The sequence below is a fragment of the Pseudopipra pipra genome, chromosome 3, assembly GCF_036250125.1.
Source record: "Pseudopipra pipra isolate bDixPip1 chromosome 3, bDixPip1.hap1, whole genome shotgun sequence".
Taxonomy (NCBI): Eukaryota; Metazoa; Chordata; class Aves; order Passeriformes; family Pipridae; genus Pseudopipra; species Pseudopipra pipra.
This window is the reverse complement of record NC_087551.1, coordinates 78,167,562-78,187,838: the sequence shown is the minus strand read 5'-3', so window position 1 is coordinate 78,187,838 and position 20,277 is coordinate 78,167,562. Positions and strand designations below refer to the sequence as shown.

Below are 20,277 nucleotides of genomic sequence, written 5' to 3'. Positions count from 1 at the left end.
TGGCAAATATTCTTCTCTTTGCTTACTTCAGTCTTCTGTCAGCTATTCCTTTGATGGTAACCACCAGCAGAAAGTGTGCTTGGGTGTGGCAGTGGCCTCATTTTAGAGAAATATGAAACAGGTTAGAAAAACACTAATAAAACTTGGGAGGAAAATAGTCTATGATGTCAACAGAACCTTCAAATCTATGAACCACATTTATTAAAAAAATAAATATACACTTATGTCACGGTCTTGTCATTAACATTTAATGTGCAAAAAGTGGGTGAGCATTCTATATTTAATTAAAACACAAAATTATGACTTCCATCTGGACATGTAGACCTGAGAAGGAGCTTAAGGTGCACAAAAATTTACATCTGGTATTCATATATTAGTGTGGGGGGGATATTTTAACCATATCAGGTATCGCATCATTCCTCTAGTGTAGAATAAATGTGACACTATATGTATTAATGTTTGAATACATTTTCAATATTTGAAGTTTCTTAGGTACTTGTATAGAGTTTAAATCATGGGGGGGGGGGGGGAATCACAGCTTCCCAGGGTCAGGAGATCTCTTCAGTTATTTACATTTCTTATTTTTATTTTATTTTTTGGTTCCTTTGGAAACACACACAGAATGTTCTTTTTCTCAGTGCTGCTTTTTCGTTAATTCTTTTATTCTACATTTGGTGCCAAGGAGCACAGACCATGTTAAATCTAAACAGCAGTCTGCAATCTCCTTAACCATATGCTATTTTTACAGCAGGTGACCAGTGGAAATGCTCTTTGTCAACCAAATCCTCCTCCTCTTGGCTTGTCACTCTGCTTGTTTACACCGGGGCTAATCCTGGTGCTGTCACACTGCAGCCACCGAAGCCACCATCTGCTCTTTGCCCTACTCCAGCCTTTGATCAAACAGTAAACAAATCCTTCAGGATAGGGAAGAATTTCCTGGGTGTTGACCATACGGCAACATATTTGGTCATTGTGTGGAGCCTGTGTAGCACTGTAGTCGCTGGTAAGTAATGTGTATTCCCATCATCTTCACTTGGAGTTGCGGAGATTTCTCTATGCAGAAACAGATCACTCTCACCTACCTCAGAAGTGGCAAAGGTATTTGCACGTGGTTTTGAAATAAGGTTATCAAATGGTCATCATGTGCCTCAGAGCGGCAAAGGCTAACATCATACAGGGAAAGGGAAAAGACCATGATGACTTTCCTGCAGTCTCACCTGAGACATATTTGCTGACAAGGAGTTCCAGTGACCCAGAAAGGTGTTGATTAAGAATTGTTTTCTTGGCTATGCTTGAACGGACTTGAAACTCAAATGATAAGACTGGATAGCTGCAAGAGGAAATCCAAAATGGCAAAGGGGATCCTGATTTTTTGACAAAGGAATTGTAGTGGCTGAAGCCACTACAATACAGACCAGTAAGCCTTGGCACATCTTGTTTTTGCTGGGAAGGCAACTGCTGAGCAAAGATGGGACACAATATATCACTTTTCCCTCTGTGTTCATGGGGTTGGAGCACTGAATAGTACAATTCTTGCTAAATTCTGCAAAACTGCATCTGACATTGCTTGAGATAGGACAGAGGCTAACACAGTTGCTGAGTAAGCATGACTGGTGGGCCTTAAAATATCTGTAGACTATAACAGAATTGCTGAACTAACAAGCTGCTGAGACAGCATAATGAATAGAACATTGCAATAACTTCGTGGCTATGACAGCTGTAAAAAAAGAAAAGGGAAGAGCTGTCTCTCCGCCAGTTTCAAAGAACTGTCTCCCCAGTCTCTTTGTGTTTGAACTGGAATCTATTCAGCAAAATAGCAGAAGGACAACCTGGACAGCTGAGAATGCATGTGGCCAGTGGGTCATGGCATTATAAGGAGATAAAAGACAACTCAGAAATTCATCAATGTGGGGTCAGCAGAAGAGAATCAGCGTTGCAGGTGCCGGGGGCTGAGAAAGGTGAGCATTTTCTCCAATAAGCATGACATACTGGGCAGGATATGCCTGGATCTCCCCATACTTTTAGTGTGACTTCTAGGTGCCAATGGCCGAAGAGTGACTCATAACCAGAATGCTATGCTGCAAATGACTTTGTGCTGCAGAATTTATTATAAATATCCTCTGCCTTTTATATAATTTTGTTACTTACCTTATAGGATTGCTACAAAGATAGGTAGATAGATACATACACACATACATGCATACATATTCATTGCCATGTTTAATTTATGATTATCTCATTGTTCTGTTGCTATAATTGTCTGTAGTCATTAGCTGGGTTTGGTTGTTGTATTGCTGACTTGTAGTTACATTTGTTGTTGCTATGCTTTCACTTAGTGGAGTTTGTATAAGCTACCAGTCAACATAAGGTATTAAAATCATCACCTCCTGAACATTGAGGATCCCTGTGGTTTTGCTTCTCCCCACTAAGTAATTTGTATTAGTTATCTAATATTAACAGTTACGTCTTCAGAAAATTAAAAGAGTAGGATACTGATATGTAATCATTCATATTGCTAACCTGTTAGCCTGGTTTCTGGTATATTTAGTCCAAGAGAACTAGCAAAACTACTAAATTACCATGATAACTAGCATGTTTGGGAATGCTTTAAATGGTGACGTGTTTGAAACCATTCCCAATAGGCTGTTTGGATGTCATCAACATGTTTTGGTTGGAGGGGAGGTTATTTGTGTGGACACAAATTATGCTATGTCTGTTGGCTACAAGAACCAAACACAAAACCTATTTCATCTAATATAAAACTTACACGCAGCCTCATGTGTCTTTCCTGCTCATGTCCATGAAACTTTTGAAACATAGTTCTATAGCTTATAGTGGGACTTCCTCTTTTCCTCTCTATTATTATCAGAATAGTTTTGCAAAATGAAACTTTGTGAAAAGGTCCATTGAAAAAAGCAGGGCTGATAGCATTTGAATTTTGTATAAATATATGCTAAGATCCTCAAAACTTAACAGAGCATGATAGTTTCTTGTAAAGGTATGGACTATCCTGTAAAATAAATTAATTATAGATACCATTCAGCATGTACCAAGAGCCATAAACAGAGTATTTAATCTTTTTTCTTTATAATTAAATTATATTATAATGTAATATGAGATTTAATATTGTCCTTTACAGAGAGCACATGCTCAATTTTTTCACACCCTTTTTCTTTAGAATATTTTTCATTTACTTCTCAATCTGTATTTTAATAAAAAGCAGAAAAAGTATGCAAAATATAACACATTGAACTTTTCTTTCAAGCACAAGCACAATGTTTATTCTTGAATTAATGAAAAAAACCCTATGTCAGCATGTTTAACTGAGTTTATATGAATTTGAGTCATTAAACTTAAGTCTAGACTCAGAATGACTTTTTTTCCCTATCATCTGGTTTTAATTGGATCATAATTTTATGTCTTCACAGAATGACTCTCATATGTTACTAGTATTTTGGCAAAAATATCTGTAGAGATATTCCCTCTCACTTCCTATGTAATTTTCACAAATTCTTAAAGATCTATTTAGCACTTCAAGGACTATTCCTCTCCTCTTCTGTTTCTCAGATTAATTTTGAAAATGAGGGGAGGAAGTCCCCCCATCTCTTTTACGAAGTTAATTTTTCCCTTGTGGGATAAATCAATAAAATGGGATACGTAAAAAGAAAATCTTCAAGAAAAGGCCCCCTGAGCTCCCATGGATGCTCACTTCAACCAAAAAAAGTTTAGAAATGCATTGGGGATCAAATATGTTAGTCATGGAAAATCAGTGCCTAAATCCAAGTATACCAGAGTGAAAACACAGAAAGCTGCAGCATTTCCTCCCTCTCAAGAGGCAGCATTTCAGTTACCAGCCATGTTAACAGCAGCTGTTCCTGCTGTGCCTGAGCTGTCCTTGCTCCCCTTAAGGAGTACAGTATTAATGTCCCCGCTTAGTCTGTGCTCAGATATCTGTATTCATATTGGCAGCTATTCCTCGTTTCTTCATCTCCATCACAACACTCAATATATAGCCAAGACACTCTGATTTTAAGATGCCTATTACAATGGAATATGCTAAACAGGGAAAAGTACAGTGCTGCAACTGAAAGCATCAATAATCCCTGGCAGAGAAACAGGCATGCATCATGATATATCTGAATAACAGTAAAAATGTTATACACATAGTTAAATTATAAACAGTAATAAAGAATAAATAAGAGTTTAGGAAGTGTTTTTGTCACTTTTTTTCCCCCTAAAATGAAGCGAGATGAGAACACATTTTCAACATGATATCTGCAAGCATTAGCACTTGTTACTTCATTGCCACTTAGTGAAAACTAAGATTCCAATTAATAACAACAACAACAAAAAAAAGACTCCCGAGTCTGAGTCTGAGCTGAGGTTTCAGGAACAGAAATTAATAAAAACAGACATTATGGAAATTATACTGTCAAGATGTTGCTTCTTCTTTAGCCAAAATTAAGGTGGACTTTTCACTGTACTCACACAAACAAAAAGCAGTCTGTGTTCTGAGAGAGTAAATCTTGTCATCCATAATTTTTCCTCAAAAATGAATTGCCTAAATAAATAAGAAAATAAATAATGTTAAAGTGTGACTGGAGAGTTTACTCTGTATCTCTTCTTTCATTCCTTTCCATTTGTTTGACAATCTCTTCTTAAACTATCTCTGCTTTTCATTGTATTTCTAAAGACTCAGTGAAAACCTATGTCACTGCCAACTGCTGCTACACCTGTTTTATTTTCGCAGCTCTCTCCAAACTTGTGCATAAATCTTGAGACATGAGCTTGTTCATGAGGCAAGCTTTTGCTAGTAACCTTATGCAAAATAGCCAGTAGTGTCATTTATTTGGCATAAGATTTATTCTTTTACCACTGCATGGTTAAAATTTACAATGATGTTTACTGGGGTTCTATGTGTACATTACCAGGAGGCTGGACGCCTCACCGGATTCCTTTCTGCTGTATTCAAAATCATCGTAGGTGTTATTTATACCACTTCTGTTCTTAGTGCCTTTGCCAAAAAAGAAAAGTCAGTTCAACACAGTTGTCATCTAAAAATAAACACCAATGAGATCTTCTTCCTGTGGGCTGTAAGGTCATTCTGTAACTCAGCATGGTTCATTGATCTCTTCTACCCCCTGTGCCTTTCCAGATTTATTGGAAATCTGTTCAAAGGAGAATATATCTTACTACCCACTACTCTAGGAACTGCTGCTAAACGCTGAGTAAAAGATTCTCTTCTGTTCTCTTTATTCCTTGTCCTTAGAGACAGAACTGAGGAAAATCTTCCCAAGTCTCTCAGACATCAGCTGAAAACAGATGAGCCAAACAGGTTGAATACCTTCTGCTGCTCTTCCTTTGGACAAGTTCACTAAGTTCAGGAAACACCTTGGGACCAATTCATGTCAATGTGTGTCTGTATTGCTTCTGTCATTAGCGTGAAGAGCCTCAAAGTATTTTAAGTCAATCATTGGATTACTAATAAAGAACAGCACTAGGCAGAGGTCAGAAATGTCTGCTTTGTATTTACCTTCCTTTTAATATTTCACAGTATTAAACAGTACTGGGAAGGGAGAAATCACATGTCAGCTAGCAAGAGAGATATCTATCTACCTATTTATTTCCTGTCAAACTAATCATATCGTGGCATAGGGTAGTTCAAGCACTCATGTAAACATATGTAACTTATTAGAAAAGATGTAGTTTCATCCACATTCACTTAGTTTATGTCCCCTCTTCACAGTAAATCCTGAAATAAAAGGAAAAACACGAATATGTGCTGGGAATTTTACTGGAAGCTCAGCAGCTGGAATATAACCACTGAGGTTTGCTTAATTTTTTGTTCTTTTCCTTTTCTCTTTCTTTAAAACAAAGGTTTCTAGCAAGATTAATGTATGTGCACTTGAGCCAGCAGTATGTGTTGGATTAGTACAGCAATTTATGAGTAGTAGGATCTTAGAGTCTGTGGAGCTCCCAAAACAAAAGGCTCACCTTTAGAGTGGCCCTGGAAAGTAGTGTGCAAAAATGGAGAGAGGCTCAGTACATCAAGGAGAAGAAAGTTGAAGCACTTGAACTCCTTTGATTCCTGCTACAGAGGCACATCTGACAAAACAAATTTGTGTCAGTTTTTTTTGCAAAGTCTTGTCTTCTGCTTTCCCCTACTGCTGGGCCAGGCAGCTGCATGCCCCTTCCCCATCTGTGCCTCATTCCTCTCTTCCCTCTCTTCTCTCTCTTCTCTATTCTTCTTGATCTTGAACATTCACCAGCTTTTGGCCTGATGTTTTTGCTGCCAGGCTTATAATGGTGGACTAGAAAAGCTATGCTCTGAGTCCTAATAATTTTATACTCTTTTACTCACCAAATAAATCTGAGAGGATAGTCTCTTTAAACCACTATCTGATACACATAATATTAACAGTAGTTTTTTTTCTGTACCTCATCTTTCTTCTTTATCCCAAAGGTGAAGTGGTATTGAAGAGGAAACAGAGTTCAGGAAAGGAATATTTCTCTTTGATTAGACATTTAAACACCTCTGTAGCCATCAGTCCCTCTCACATCTCTGGCTTCATGGCTTCTCTAACCTCCATCCAATAGATTCCTTTGCTTTCTGCCCTCAAACAAATATTTAGCTCATATTGTGAACCTTAACTAAACAAACACAGTGGTATTTGTAAAGAGTTTTTAAGTCCATGGGGGAAAGGTATTACTTCAGCCCAGGAGAATGGTATACAAGAAACTCAGCTGTTGTACTTGAACACTGCAATTATGCAGGAGTTCTCTGTGAATTTATCTTAAAAAGTCCTAAGGTCTTTTGCTTACTATCACTGTTCCATACTTAATTTTGTAGTCAGGGTGTAAATTACTTAACTTATTTATCAGTGATTAGTGAATTAGGTGGTGAATTGCTCAAATACTAACTTTCTTCCACCCCATGGAAACCAAATGCAGCTCTATTTTCAATGAGGCATGATCTGAACTTCAATATATACACGGGTGGTGGGTGTCCTCTTTCTGCATACATGTTACAAGCAGAGCAGCAGATTTACTTGCCTGGTGTGTTACACCTGCGTGAGAAGCCCATAAATAGTACTTTGTACAACTTCTTTTCTTTCTTATATTGGGTAAACATTGTCATAAATCCATCCCAAAATATTCTCAATTGCAACAAACAGCTAGAGCCCCTTCTCAGCATACAGTAATTTCAGCTTAATTTTATAGTCCAGTCCATGAAATAATCTGATCTCTGCCTTCGAAATTGAATTTGACTAACTAACCTAAATTCTCAACACTTCCATGAACTCTATGAGCATCTATGTCTTCCGACATTGTAGTTTCTGCTTTGTAATGCTGGCCAGAAATTACCCGTTTGTTTTGCTAAATAGGTATTATTTTTTGGTTTAGTAGCTTTCCCAGGAAATTTAAGATATCTCCACATATTTTGCAGATAAATGTTTAACATTACCTGAAGGGGTATAAAAGCTGTATTTCCTAACACTGTTCCTGGAGAAATATGGTGAGACTGACTCCTCATGATTACGGGTAGTGATGTCAGACAGGGAAAACAAACATGCAGACTAACAACAATCCTGAAGCACCAGGATATCACAGCACTGAACACCGTAATGTTTAGACACCTTTGCAAACAGCAGTTGGAGATAGGAAAGGACCGTACAAGATGATCCATAATAACCAGCATGCTGAGCCAAGAGCTACAATGCTACAACATGGAAAAATAGCTAATCTAAACTAGCAGAGAAAAGAAACCTCCCTCAAGTTGTGTTTAAATTTCACAGATAAATTAAACTTATGCTCCATTTATATTTTTTCCAAGATGTGTCAAGGTTTAGGGCCTTAGAGCAAGAGGTGGAACCCAGAACTTCCCAACACCATCTATGAAATGAGGTTTTTAACCACAGAGTTGGTGAGCATTCTCTCCTTCTCTCTTCGTCTCACTCTTCCCTTTTTTTCTTCTTCTTTTTGCTGTAGTACAATGCCTATTTTAGTAGGTTTAGTAGGTTTCCCCATAGTGAAATTGCTTTAAAATGAGTTCAAATAGTTGTTAAAATAGGATTTACCGTAGACTTTGACTGTCCCAGGCCACACAGAGCCAATTGCTTCCTATTTAGGGCAAATCATAGGAAAAATGGCTTTGAGGTATTTCAGACAGAGTGCTACTGAAGCCCAGGTCCTCTGGGTCTGAAACTTATGCTCAAACCGCTGACCCTTCTGTATAAAAGGAATGCATTGAAACACATCCTCTTACAAAAACAGCAAGTGTGACTGAAATTTTTGTAAGTGTCCTCACAGCATGCCTGCTGGATAGAATTTTTTCAAGTTTCCTGGTAATGTTGCATCTAAATTATAGGTCCAAGCCAGCCAAAGCTATACAAACTTGTCTAGCCTTGTTAAAACTGGGACACTCTTGGACAGACACGAAGCAAGACTTCAGGTATGTGGGGAACCCTAGTGCTGAAAACCAAGTCGCTTCCATAGTTCAAGTGCTTCCAGAAGAGTAACTCATCTGAATTGAGGTTTAAGGATGGTAAAGCTGACTTACAGTGCTTAACTTCCACCTAACTCCCATCTGGGGAACTACAGCGATTTCTGAAGTTATACATCAATTCACAACTGTAGGAAAATAACCCAAAGATACTGTTTTTTCCCATAGATGCATTATTTTATTCTCCTTTCTATATGCAAATAAAATCTAAACCCATATTTCTCAGCATTTTATCCTGAGATATAATATACTTCCATTTCAAAATCATGTGTGAAGGAAAAAGGCTACTTTTTCTTTTTTGTGAAAGAACGTGCTGAGAATCTGTAACGATTTTGCAGTTAATGCTTTTATCCAGACATGACTGAACTTCATGCCCTCCCCAAGCTCTTCCCATCTGCTCAGTGAAACATAGGGTAAGAAAACATGTCACTGCTGTAAATTGATCTTGAACTTTCCTGCCTCACATTCATGTCTTCCAAAAAATCCTTAAAGCTGTAACTAGAGCACTGATATACTCAGTTAAGAAAAAACATTGAGTTAGGCAGCCAAAATCTGTCCATCTTCTTTCTACTGTGAAACTGGAGTAATTTCGCTGAAGGTGAAGGTGTAAGTCCTGATTTATTTGGCCAAGAGCATTTCTAATTTATGGCCTTAGTAGACTGGCTCAGGCTCTCTTTGAACTTAAGTGAATAAGTAACCTATAATATCCTCCGAACCAGCGCAACGGGGGCAACTTTAAGTGCTACTTCACTTCTGAATACACAAGTTTATTGTGCATGAGGGATCTTTTATTTTATCAAGATTGCTGAAAATATAAAAGGAACTAAATATACCTACACAAAAATTACCTCCAGAAGCACATTTAAATAAGACTTACACAACACAGTTAGAGGGGAAAGGCAAGTACAGAAAGCGTCTGCTCTGATTTACTGTGAATCTCTCCCTGGGTGATTTTGATGACTCAAGAGAAGAGAAGCTTAGAAAAATATATATGACAGAGTCAGATGCTGTTAACTATAAATAAAAACAATAAATATTGTATCCCCCACTATGAAAGAAATTATAGTGTCTTGAGCACTGAAAGAATAACAACGGCACCATAAGAATATTATATGTCATAAGCATTTACAATTAACAGCACAGAGGAGAAAAAATAGTGCCCTAAGTCCCCTACTTTAATAGACTTTATATTTATGAACAACAAAATTAACAGGCATAGCCTAATTCAAATACTACTGTAAATATTATTTATTAATCAAGAAAGTAACTGAAATATTTTAACACAGCAAAAATTTCAACAGTACCATCTGTTACTCTAAAAAAGCAGTAAGTCTTTAGCTCCTGTAATCATCTCAGTGTAATTGAATAGGTCTATGTATATTTGAAAAAAAAACAACAGGCAAACAGTCCTATTTCTGTATTCTGCCCTCGGTTCATATTTAAGTCAGTCCATTTCCAGAGCCAGATCAAGATCTTAAAGCCCAATTATGTGTTAAATATTAGCATTGGACAAAACTCTGCCAAAGTTTAACAGCTATTGAATCTATCTGATCCAAATACCTTCAATAAAAATTTTCACCAATCATTCTAAAAAATGTTTGTTCTGTTTTTAAACTATTTGGACTCTTTGTTCAAGTTCTTTTGGGCTTTACTTATTCTAGATAAGCTGAAGCTTTCAGTAGTACCAAAAATTTTTTTTCCATAGATGAAATTAATGTCTTTTAAATACCACGAAAACAACATTTAGGTAAAAATAGAGTTTAAAATGTATTGCAGTATTCTTCACCTAGTATCTGAGAGTGAATACTTAAAATTTTAAAGAAAAAAAGTGAGTTGTGTTCACACAGGAAGTCTGTTAGGCTCAGATTTAGAAGACATTTGCTTTGCCTTGCCTTTTTCTTGCCTTGGTACCACTCATATGGTGATGATGTTGGGAACATTACTTGGGCTATACACTCAATAGAAAGTTAAAGCTGCCAGGATCATTTTCTGCCAAGGTAGCCAACTATAACAAACCATATCTTTAGTTTTTGATACTTTTAAATGTCAAAACATGCAAGATCTCCTGACTAATGGATCAAAGCCTGTGGTGACTCCTGAACTGTGAATGACATAGGTTTGAAACCTGCCTGTCCTTTACTGTAGAAGATTCAGGTTTAGTATTATGCTGGAGCCCTGTTTATCTGTACAGATGTAGCTTTTAGCTCTTTCTTCTACAGTGTCCCCATCTGTAAGGAGGGGAATATGATGCCTGTTTCCCCTGTGCCACACATCACAATCTCTAAAGGAAAGTGTTAGCTACCTTCCTTAACAAAGAAAATGAATTGTTAGAAGGTACAACATAGTATTCCTCCCCTTGTAATCGTTGTAACTCTTCCAAGCCTACATCAACAGAAACCCATTTATGTCATTACTTACTCCAAAGTGAAAATATGCTGCTGGAACAGTAGCACTGACTTTCTATAATGTCTTCTAAATGTGTTTTACATATTTTGTTAGAGATATAATCCTGAGAAATATAAAGTCAGACTACCATAACTTTCTCATAGTTTTAACTATTATTTTCATTATTAAAATTGAAATCACTACATATTTAATGTTACGTAATATGCCAACTATACAAGCTGCAATTCAGCAATATGTTCTGCCACCGGCTTGTAAGGTGTTTTGTTTAAGGTGAGAAAGCTTAATGAGAGTTGTAGAAGACAACCATTTTGTAATCAGTGTCACGGTAATGTGGGGCTATACATTACTTTTAAAGCTTCAATATGCAATCTCTATTATCTAGAAAAGACAGCTATTACCACTGTGTCTTGTTCTTTTGTTTACCTTCTAATGAGTGGTATTTCAGTGTATGCTTGTGTTCTAGTGAATTGGGAAACATTTTTCATCGGGAAATAGAAAATATTGCTATGCAAAATAATGTCTAATGAGGCATTTTTCACAAATTTTAGGATTCAAAGTTGAGAACTAATGAGTGCCTTAAGTTGAGCAAATAGTAGAAGATTATGCGGCGGTCGAGAACTGCTTTGGTTTTCTATTTGTTAATTTCCTGATGTTCAAATAATTTCCTTTAATAAAGAAAGTATAATTTTCTCTTTTATATTTAGCATTCCTTTCCACTCAGAACCTTTGGTTTGTAATTAAAAAAACCAACCAAACAAAAAAAACCAGTATCTGTTTATTTTCCCAGAGTGTTTATAGTGTAAAGTCCTAATCTTACATGGTCTTACATGTGTGAATAATTTTAAGTGGATGAGCAGAATTAAAATGTTTGCAGAAGTATTTATAGGAATAAGGCTTAAATCCAGTTGATAGTCAGTGCTTGTGGGAAAAGTGCTCTTTTTTTGACATAGGACTTGCCTTTGTTCCTTCAGCTTACATAGCTCATGAGAAACTTTTCTCAAGTCTGAGCATGTCTTCAGTGTTGGTAGATAGAAAAGGAAAGTTTAGATACTCAGAAAAGACAAGAGACATGGCATGTGCCATCAAGGACATTTGCTACCTTTATTAATAGAAAGGGCAGGTAAAAGTATTAGGTAAAACAGCTTTTCCTTTCATACCTGCAAAGACATAGTAAAGAACAGGACTTAATGGTTAGATGCAAAGGAACAAAACTCCGTGTTATCATGGGAAAACATTTCTTAAGGTAAGTATTTAATATAAAGATTTTGGTCTCCTAATCTTCTAAGAATACTATGAAAACCACCCTTACAGAGAGACTTGAGTCTGAGACATATATAGTGGAAGAAGACAGGCATTTTTGACCGCAGAGGACTTTCATTTAAGCCAGGAACTCCCCGCTCTTTCCCTTTCCTGGCAGTCCAATCCGCAGGAGACAGGGGAAAAACAATAGCCCTGAGACAGAGCACTCTGGGGGGTGAAGTCTCTGAGAGTGGCTCTGTAAGTTACCCTGTCTTCTTCTTTAAGAAGGGCACAAGAGCAGAAGGAAGAGCATGGAGAATAGTGTGGGAATAGGGAGTAAGTGATAACAAATTGCCTGCCTGCAGAGCTGATAGACACCCATGGAGCCTTTTGTGCCTTTTAATTCCCTGGATACCAGATGCATGTGGTGACGTGCTAATCTTGAGCACCTCTGGACCTTTCTTACCACAAAAGCAGCTGGGAGGCAGACATCTGCACTGTGAACTTATTGTGTGAGATGATTCTCTCACCTCCCTCCCCCACCCCTCCTGATCAGTGCTCTCTTTGATGGATGAAGCCTTGTGTGTGTGTGTATATTCAGGGATGCCTGCAGAGTTTCCCTTTTCCAGGAAAGCCAGGGCTAGTTTGAGGAATCTGGCTAATGGACAGTTTTTCAGATATTCCCACAGAAGGAAGTGAACATATGACTAATAATGAATGGCCTGATTAATAGCATAGTTCTGGCAATGACGTCCGTAAGAAAAATGGTATCAAAAGTTAAGTTACCCTGAAATGTGCCAGGAAACAGCAATTCAGGGTGAAATAGGACATATTTTTAATTTGAGACACTGCCAGGTTATTTCTGACACCACTATCTTCAGTCAGCTTGTTCAGAGACATCTAAAGGCCACATGTGGCTCCCAAAAAGCCTGCCAACAAAGAAAAGGCTGGCAATCTCATCCATCTCTCCTGGTATTTCAATTTCTATCTTGCTGGAATTGGAAACACCCCTGAACACCAGACAGGTGTGGGCAGGGCTAACTAGAGTCTAAGGGGCAGCAGCAGCAACCTGGGACAACCTGGATGATTCTGCACTGGATTTGGCTGAGATGGAGGCTAACTTTTATCGCAGCAGTCTGTATGGTGCTGTGCTTTAGATTTGTGATTAACACAATATTGATAATAGATCGATGTTTTGGCTTCTGAGCAGTATATGCACAGCATCAAGGCTTTCTCTTTAACACTCTGCCCTCTGCAGTGAGTAGTCAGGGACTGGACAAGAATCTGGCAGGAAACACAGCTGGTAGAGCTAATATGAACTGGCCAAAGCGGTACTTTGTACCACATAGAGCTATGTTTGGCAATAAAAGAAGTGACTGTTGCTTGTAGATTGGCTGGACATTGGTCTGCTTGTGGGGGTGATGAAAGATTACCTCTGCATCTGTTTTGGTTCCCCCCCCCCTTTCCTTACTTTATTAAACTTCCCTACAACCCACAACTTTTCTCTCTTTTGCTATTATTTTCTTCCTGTCTTTCTGGGGAAGGGAAGGTGGATTGAGCAAGGGGCTATATTGGTTCTTAGATACTGGCCAGGATCAAATCACCACAGGTCCTATGACATTTGCTCGCAGTCGTGATCTTTCTGGCCTGGAGTGACATATATTTGTTTTGCTTGCACTCTGCCATACCTCCAACCTTGTATGACATGCCAAAACTCTGACTCAGAGATGAGAAGAGAGAAAGAAAATTATTCCTCCAAGATTATTGGGAGAATGTGGCTAGGCACAGTCTCAAGAATGTTTTTTCAGATAAACATCTATTTGGCTTTTCTCCGTCTCTGTGTTTATATGTCTTTGCACTCTGACTGTGAGAACCATTTCTGGAGTCTGAAGGTCAGCGAGGGATTTGTAGTCTTATATCATATCTGCTTGTAAGGCAAAGGAGGACTGCTTTGTACTATTGCAGCATTTCATTGGAATAATTTGGATTAGTGGCCTTTCTCAGACACTGCATGCAGATTTTACTCTCTGGTTCATTCCACTTGTTTGTACTCTTCCACTGTTACTGTGTGCTGTTCAGCACAGCATCTGCTAGGCTACTAAAAGCCTGGAGTCAGCAGCTGTCAGTTTACACTGTTAAGTTTTCCTTTTACTCCTTCTGACTGGTGCTGTGGAAGCAAATACTGCAGTCTCACTCCCCTTGCTTGCCAGGCAGCTCTTCTCAGACTCCAGAGAGTGAATCCATTAGTAATTTTTTATCAGTCCTCAGCTATCTGATCTTCCTGTTACGCATACTAGTAGAATATGGCTCAGAGATGGTAGTCCCTACAACACCATCACACTGTTGGTCTAGCACCAAGGAAACGTAATTGTGCATCATACTAACACAGCTGAACGTTGCTTAAGCCCTGCAACACACACTGGAGAGAGCAGGCTTGAGCTTCTTTTTCTTTATTTTTAAATGTGTTAATTTCCAATAAATTGTTTCCACAGAAATTCCTTTCCACTATCTTGGAAAGAATATAATCCAACCAAACAAAAAAAGTCACATAACTATCATAGCGTTTTATAACTTACATTTTAATGTACATCACTGGAGCTGCTGACTGGCAGCAGTCTAATGGTACAGAACCGAATCGAATCACAAAGCAAACAGCTTATAGTGCAGCTTTTCACTTTGCTATCAAGTATAGCACTGCCAATGGATGTCAAAGATGGGTCCCAAGAAGTGGAGGTGAGAGAGGTAATTACATATAGCTTACTCCCACCCCAAGCCTGCAGATTTCTATGGCATATGAGGCAATGGTTCTGAGCTAAAGTCAGAAACAGTCCTGATGCAGAGGATGAGAACATAGTTAAATGTATAGTTAAACGCAGTGAAGTACCATTATTTAAAAGATACAAATTATTGTTGTAAATAGAAAAGTGGGCAGAGTGATGTTTTTCCTTATCTCTTTTTTAATCCTTAACAATTTACTCTCTTCTTTTAAAGAAATTCTTTGTCACTTCAAATGTTAAATCAATGTCACAGGTGCATGGTTCTTTGTTTTCCCTGTAAGAGTGCATATTGCTTTACAAGCAGATGCTATATTTTAATAAAAAGGTATTTTGCTCTGAATTTCAAAATAATTGAAATGGACACACTATTGCATGCTTTCAAGTGTAATAAAATAGATTCATTATAATATGAGAAGGATTTTGAGTTTGAAAATATATTTTCTTCAGAATATTTAATAGAAAACAGCATATCATTCCCCTATATAAATTGATAGAAACGGGATGCAATCACAGTGAGAATGTGCACCCATTAACAGGACCTGGAAAGGAAGGATTGTGATGAATATGTTTGTGATTTTCACATCTCACAGATAAATTCTATCAACGAGAAATGAAAGTCATTTATACCCTTAAAAAGTAAAAAAAAAGAATACAGGTTTATGCGAACTGTATGGTAGGTCCTTGCATTCAAGGACTTCTCTGCCTAGCAATACCTCATAAATTGGAGTAATAAATACTCCATTTGCTTACAACTAAATCTGATACAAAAAACCACTAGAGATTAAGATGTGGCAAAAGTAAGTGAACTGGGATAGACACTGAATAAAGGGATTGGTGTTTTTATCACAAAAAACCCATAGATGGAGCTTAAGGAAGGCTGAGTTCTGTTCCTGATTTGTCTGCAGAGGGTTGGTGTATTCTTGACCAAATCATATAGAGACACTTCTAAGTGATGTGTACTTATTTAGCTGTCTCTGTGACACATCTAAAAGGTAATGTGGGATCGTGTAACTCAAACCAATCAAACTTAGACAACCATACGTTTTTAAAGGTAGGCTTTAGTGTGGTTACAGAGAGAAGATGCAAAGCTCTCGTTTACTAGATTATTTGTAAATCACTTTAAATCACTTTATATCACTTTATTGACAGCTACTAATTAGTTCTTGAACTACTTTAATTTTGCGTAGTCTTCTGTTCTCCAAAGTAGTTTATGAAAGATACCATGTCCTCTCCAGTCATGATATAAAATTGAAACCGTGGAAGTCATTTGGAAGAGGTTTTGTGGATGCCAGATATTTTCATGGATTCAGACGGCAACTAAATGCATCACAGAAGACAAATCCAGGAGCTATCAAGGAGAAAGATTATAGCCTCAGTTCAGAATTCCCTGCACACTGCTACAACCTCTGTTTGCATTAATATGAATTATTACATGCATCTATTCTTCCTCTGCTAGCCACTCTGTTAGGAAAAGGGTAGATGGAACATGGCTTCAACCTAATATGCTCATTTTGATTATTTTAAGTACTGAATGACTTCCCATCACACCAAAGTAATTAACTGCATATATTCTTTGAATGACAGTGAGAAAGGAATCAGATTAAGAATACAGTAACTAAGTCACTGGTGTTCTCAGACTTGTTTCTGTTTTTATCCAAACCGGTAAAGACTGTGACTTGCTACTTCCAATTGGCATACCTTTCAAAGAAACTGTGATAAGCTAATGGTCATATCAGTCTCATCATATAGCATACAGTGCAAGAAATGGGCAAAATCTTCCATAAAAAATACAGCTATTGTAGACTGCTGATTCCTTTTTATCCTGAAAGAAGACATGAAAATTATTGTTCTGATTGCTTACTCTTTTCTAGAAATAACTGTAACAGCCAACTTCAGTAGCATATTGTGCCAAATTGTAATTATCATGGGTGTGGTATAAAATCTAAGATGTGTAGACAGAGAAATAGACTTCTCATTTTAGAAAGACCCAGGTATATAACTTGCTGCAATTTCAAATGACAAATAAATCTGGGAGCTTTAAATGTTATACTAAAAATCCTCTCTCTGCACAATTTTCCCTTTCCTCAAGGTAGTTTTCCCCCTTCTATTTCAACCCCCAAACTTCTATGACTCACTTAATGTTTTCACAAATATTCCACACTTACAACCAGCATAGCAAGGACTGAAGAAGTGGCTGTCCACAGCTTTATCCAGTACCAAAAGTTATTTCAATGAAAATAGAGTACAAAATTCATTCCCACACTTCACAACTAGGTCTTTCAGAGATTGCAGCTTTTGAACAAAAGTATTATAAAACACAGAAGGAACTCCTTGAGTTTTGATATTTGAGGAAATTGTCTCTCATACAAGAGAAATTCTCATCTGAACCAAAGGATCGAAATTGTCTCTTACATTTCTCTGTAAGTTTATAACTGCTTATAACATTCTGTTTAAATAACACATAGAAGTCAAATGCATAGAAAATTCACTGCAAGTTGCTGAATCCCATAGCCTGGCAGAGGAGAGTGCCGTAGTCCTAGATCCACTCAGCAGTCAGACTGAGCTAAGTACCTATCCTTGATAGGCATAAACTTACATATGTACACTTCCACAATACATATATACATACTTACATAACTGGCCATAAAAATTACCACAAACAGAAACATTCACACAGATATAGGTAGCACAGGCAGCTTTGCTGTTTCCATCTCTCGCAGCTCAGGATGGTCTTTTAGTGGGCAATTTGTACACATAGTATGGATCCCCTCAGCAGTTGGCTTTAGATGTGCAGCCTACACAGTAGCTGACCACAGTAGCAGACCCCTGGATCCTCTTGTTTCCCAGTTTCCTTATGCACAAAAACACAAGAGGCAAATGAGTCTGACCCCTGCACCTCACAGTTTCCCCAGTTGCTGGCTTGGATCACCTGTGTCCTCTCAGACCACACTGGTCTCTACAGTTGCTCCAATACTTTGCTCCTAACCCTCTGCCATACTCACCAGCTAGACCAGATGGACGTTAGCTAGTGAGCACACACCAACATGTACCATTCCAGCCTCTCTAGTTGTTGGCACCCAAGAAATGTGGTCCCTATGATCTATGGTCCCCAGTTCTGTCTGCTGACGTTCAGGTCTCCATGCACACACATACATGCCGAAAATAAGAGCCTTACTCAGAAAAATAGTTGGAAATAGAATCTGATGGGAGTCCAGGACTGCCTGAGGTGATCAGACATAACGCATGGCCAAACGTGTTGACCAACAGGCTGATGAGAGGTACCTGGCCCTTTTTATCTCTTTATCTCTCTTTTCCCATTGTTACTTTACAAGTCATCCAGATCCCTTCCTTTCTCTGCCTTTGGTTTCTCCTGTAATTGTCTCATAACAGATTTGTAAAATATCAAAATACTCCTCCCTTCACCCCGCACTGAACTGCCTGCCTTTATAGGCAGTATCCACTTTCAGTCTGTAAGGAGGCCTGGAGACCCTCACCTGTTGACTGATGGTGATGGGTCTCAGTCACAGCCCAAGGGGCTGACACACTCCTGAGATGCCCTGGGAGGGGCTGAGTTGGAGGAACTCATCCTCCTGCTTGCTGTTGTGCCTCTGGGCTTCTTCAACTGTGTGGAGATGACCCTTTAATCACAAAACCTGTCACAGTACAAATCTGTCTGAAATTGCTTTTGTCTGTTTGTTTTGCAGCTATGTCATGACAATGCCATGTTGCAGATCTGGTTGTGTAGGGACAAAAGCACATTTGCAAAACCTGTAGGATCATATTTAAATCAACTATTGCTTTTTGGGTAATCTCTATTCAGAGAGGAATCAGAAGTAAAATTTGTCTGTTTACCTATTCATGGCATCTCCCTTGCACCTAAATTTTATAATTCCTGTTCTGAATTAAGTGGGGACCTTCGCTATGTGTAATGAAGTCAGACCCTTTGAGAGTCTCAAAACAGAGATCACCTTTTCTGACCAAATAAGTTGCTTAATCTTCTTTAGGTCTAACTGTTAGATGAAAGTGAAGGAAGAATGGAGAATATAGTCACCTAGGGCATGTCAACAGTAAGATTGCCTCTTCTTACATAAAAGCAGTTGTAGAGAAATGGAAACAATTTATAGCATCTTAAGGAAGCAACCTAAGCCAGGTCAGACTAATTACAGACCGAAATGGCCGATATCTCTCCACTGATAAAAGCAATCCAGGGTGATAAACTCAGATGTAAACACTGTAGGTGTCAATATTTAATCTGATGAATCTCACCTTAAACTCATTAGTTAGCTGTGTAATAGAAGAGAACGGGATGCTGCTATAAAAAAGTTTGAAGTCACCTGCCTTTCAGCATGTGTAATAGATGTATATATATTAACATGAGAACCGATGAACTAGAAACCTAATTTTCTGTACTAATAAAGTGTCTACATAAGGTAAAATGCTTCTCTTTCAATATTTTCTGTATGACAGAAAGGACCAGTAAGCTCAACAGGTGTTTAATGCAAATATGTTTGCATTACTTTTAGAACAGCATGGGCTTAAGCCAGAAAACTCCAGTCCAGAATTTTCAAGGGGGAAAAGTTTTAATTTTTTAAAAGTTTCTATTTTTTTCTTCCAGATTTTAGAGGATTTATTAATTAGAATCTATGAAGACAAGATTACAAAAACCCCCAGAATTAAACATCATCGTGTTACAGGTAAAGAAACCAGGGTTTTGTTTGTTTGCTTGTTTCTGTTTGTTTTGTTCTGTTTCATTTTTCCAGGAACAATATTCCTAACCACTAGACTACTAATTCTTGTCCTGTTTCTGTCACATGAGAAGTCAGGACAAGTTAGTCACATTTGCCCGATAAAGGCAAATCTTGGAGGACCTAGGCAATATATAACTTAAGCAATGGTGAAAATTTTGACTTTGTGCTCATAAATTCATGTTCAGTGTTTCTTCAGGTGCCTCCGTGATTTGATATGGTCATTTAACTGCAGCTTACTTAAAGGCAATTTTTTTTTGTATTACATTAGCAGTGATTCATACACTACTTTGTTTTTTTTTTTCTTTTTTTTCTGTCCTTGGTATGCCTTACAAATTTTGCTCCGTATTACAGTTCTTGTCATAGTTCCTGTAAGACTGATTTGGCAGCTGCCAAGATGCAGTCAGAGGTGAGCTCCATGATAGGGAAGTACTTAAGCACAGGTGACAGGCTGCATGGCAGCAGCAGCGTGACATTTTATCTGGAGATACAGACAATGCGGGCAGTAGCACATTGCATTTGATACACACAGGAGACAGCTGTGGTAAGTGTGGCAGTGTACAAGTAAGTGCTTTGAAAGATTGTGACAGGCAAAATCTGACTTTTA

The 20,277-nt window shown here is 38.0% G+C and overlaps 1 long non-coding RNA gene across 1 annotated transcript; it reads left to right on the top strand.

Moving 5' to 3' along the window:
• Positions 1 to 5,630: 5,630 nt before the first annotated feature.
• LOC135411847 (uncharacterized) lies at positions 5,631 to 19,589 on the top strand. The gene is made up of 2 exons (XR_010429349.1): positions 5,631 to 5,828; positions 19,541 to 19,589. It is a non-coding gene; the product is annotated as an uncharacterized LOC135411847 (long non-coding RNA).
• Positions 19,590 to 20,277: the final 688 nt, after the last annotated feature.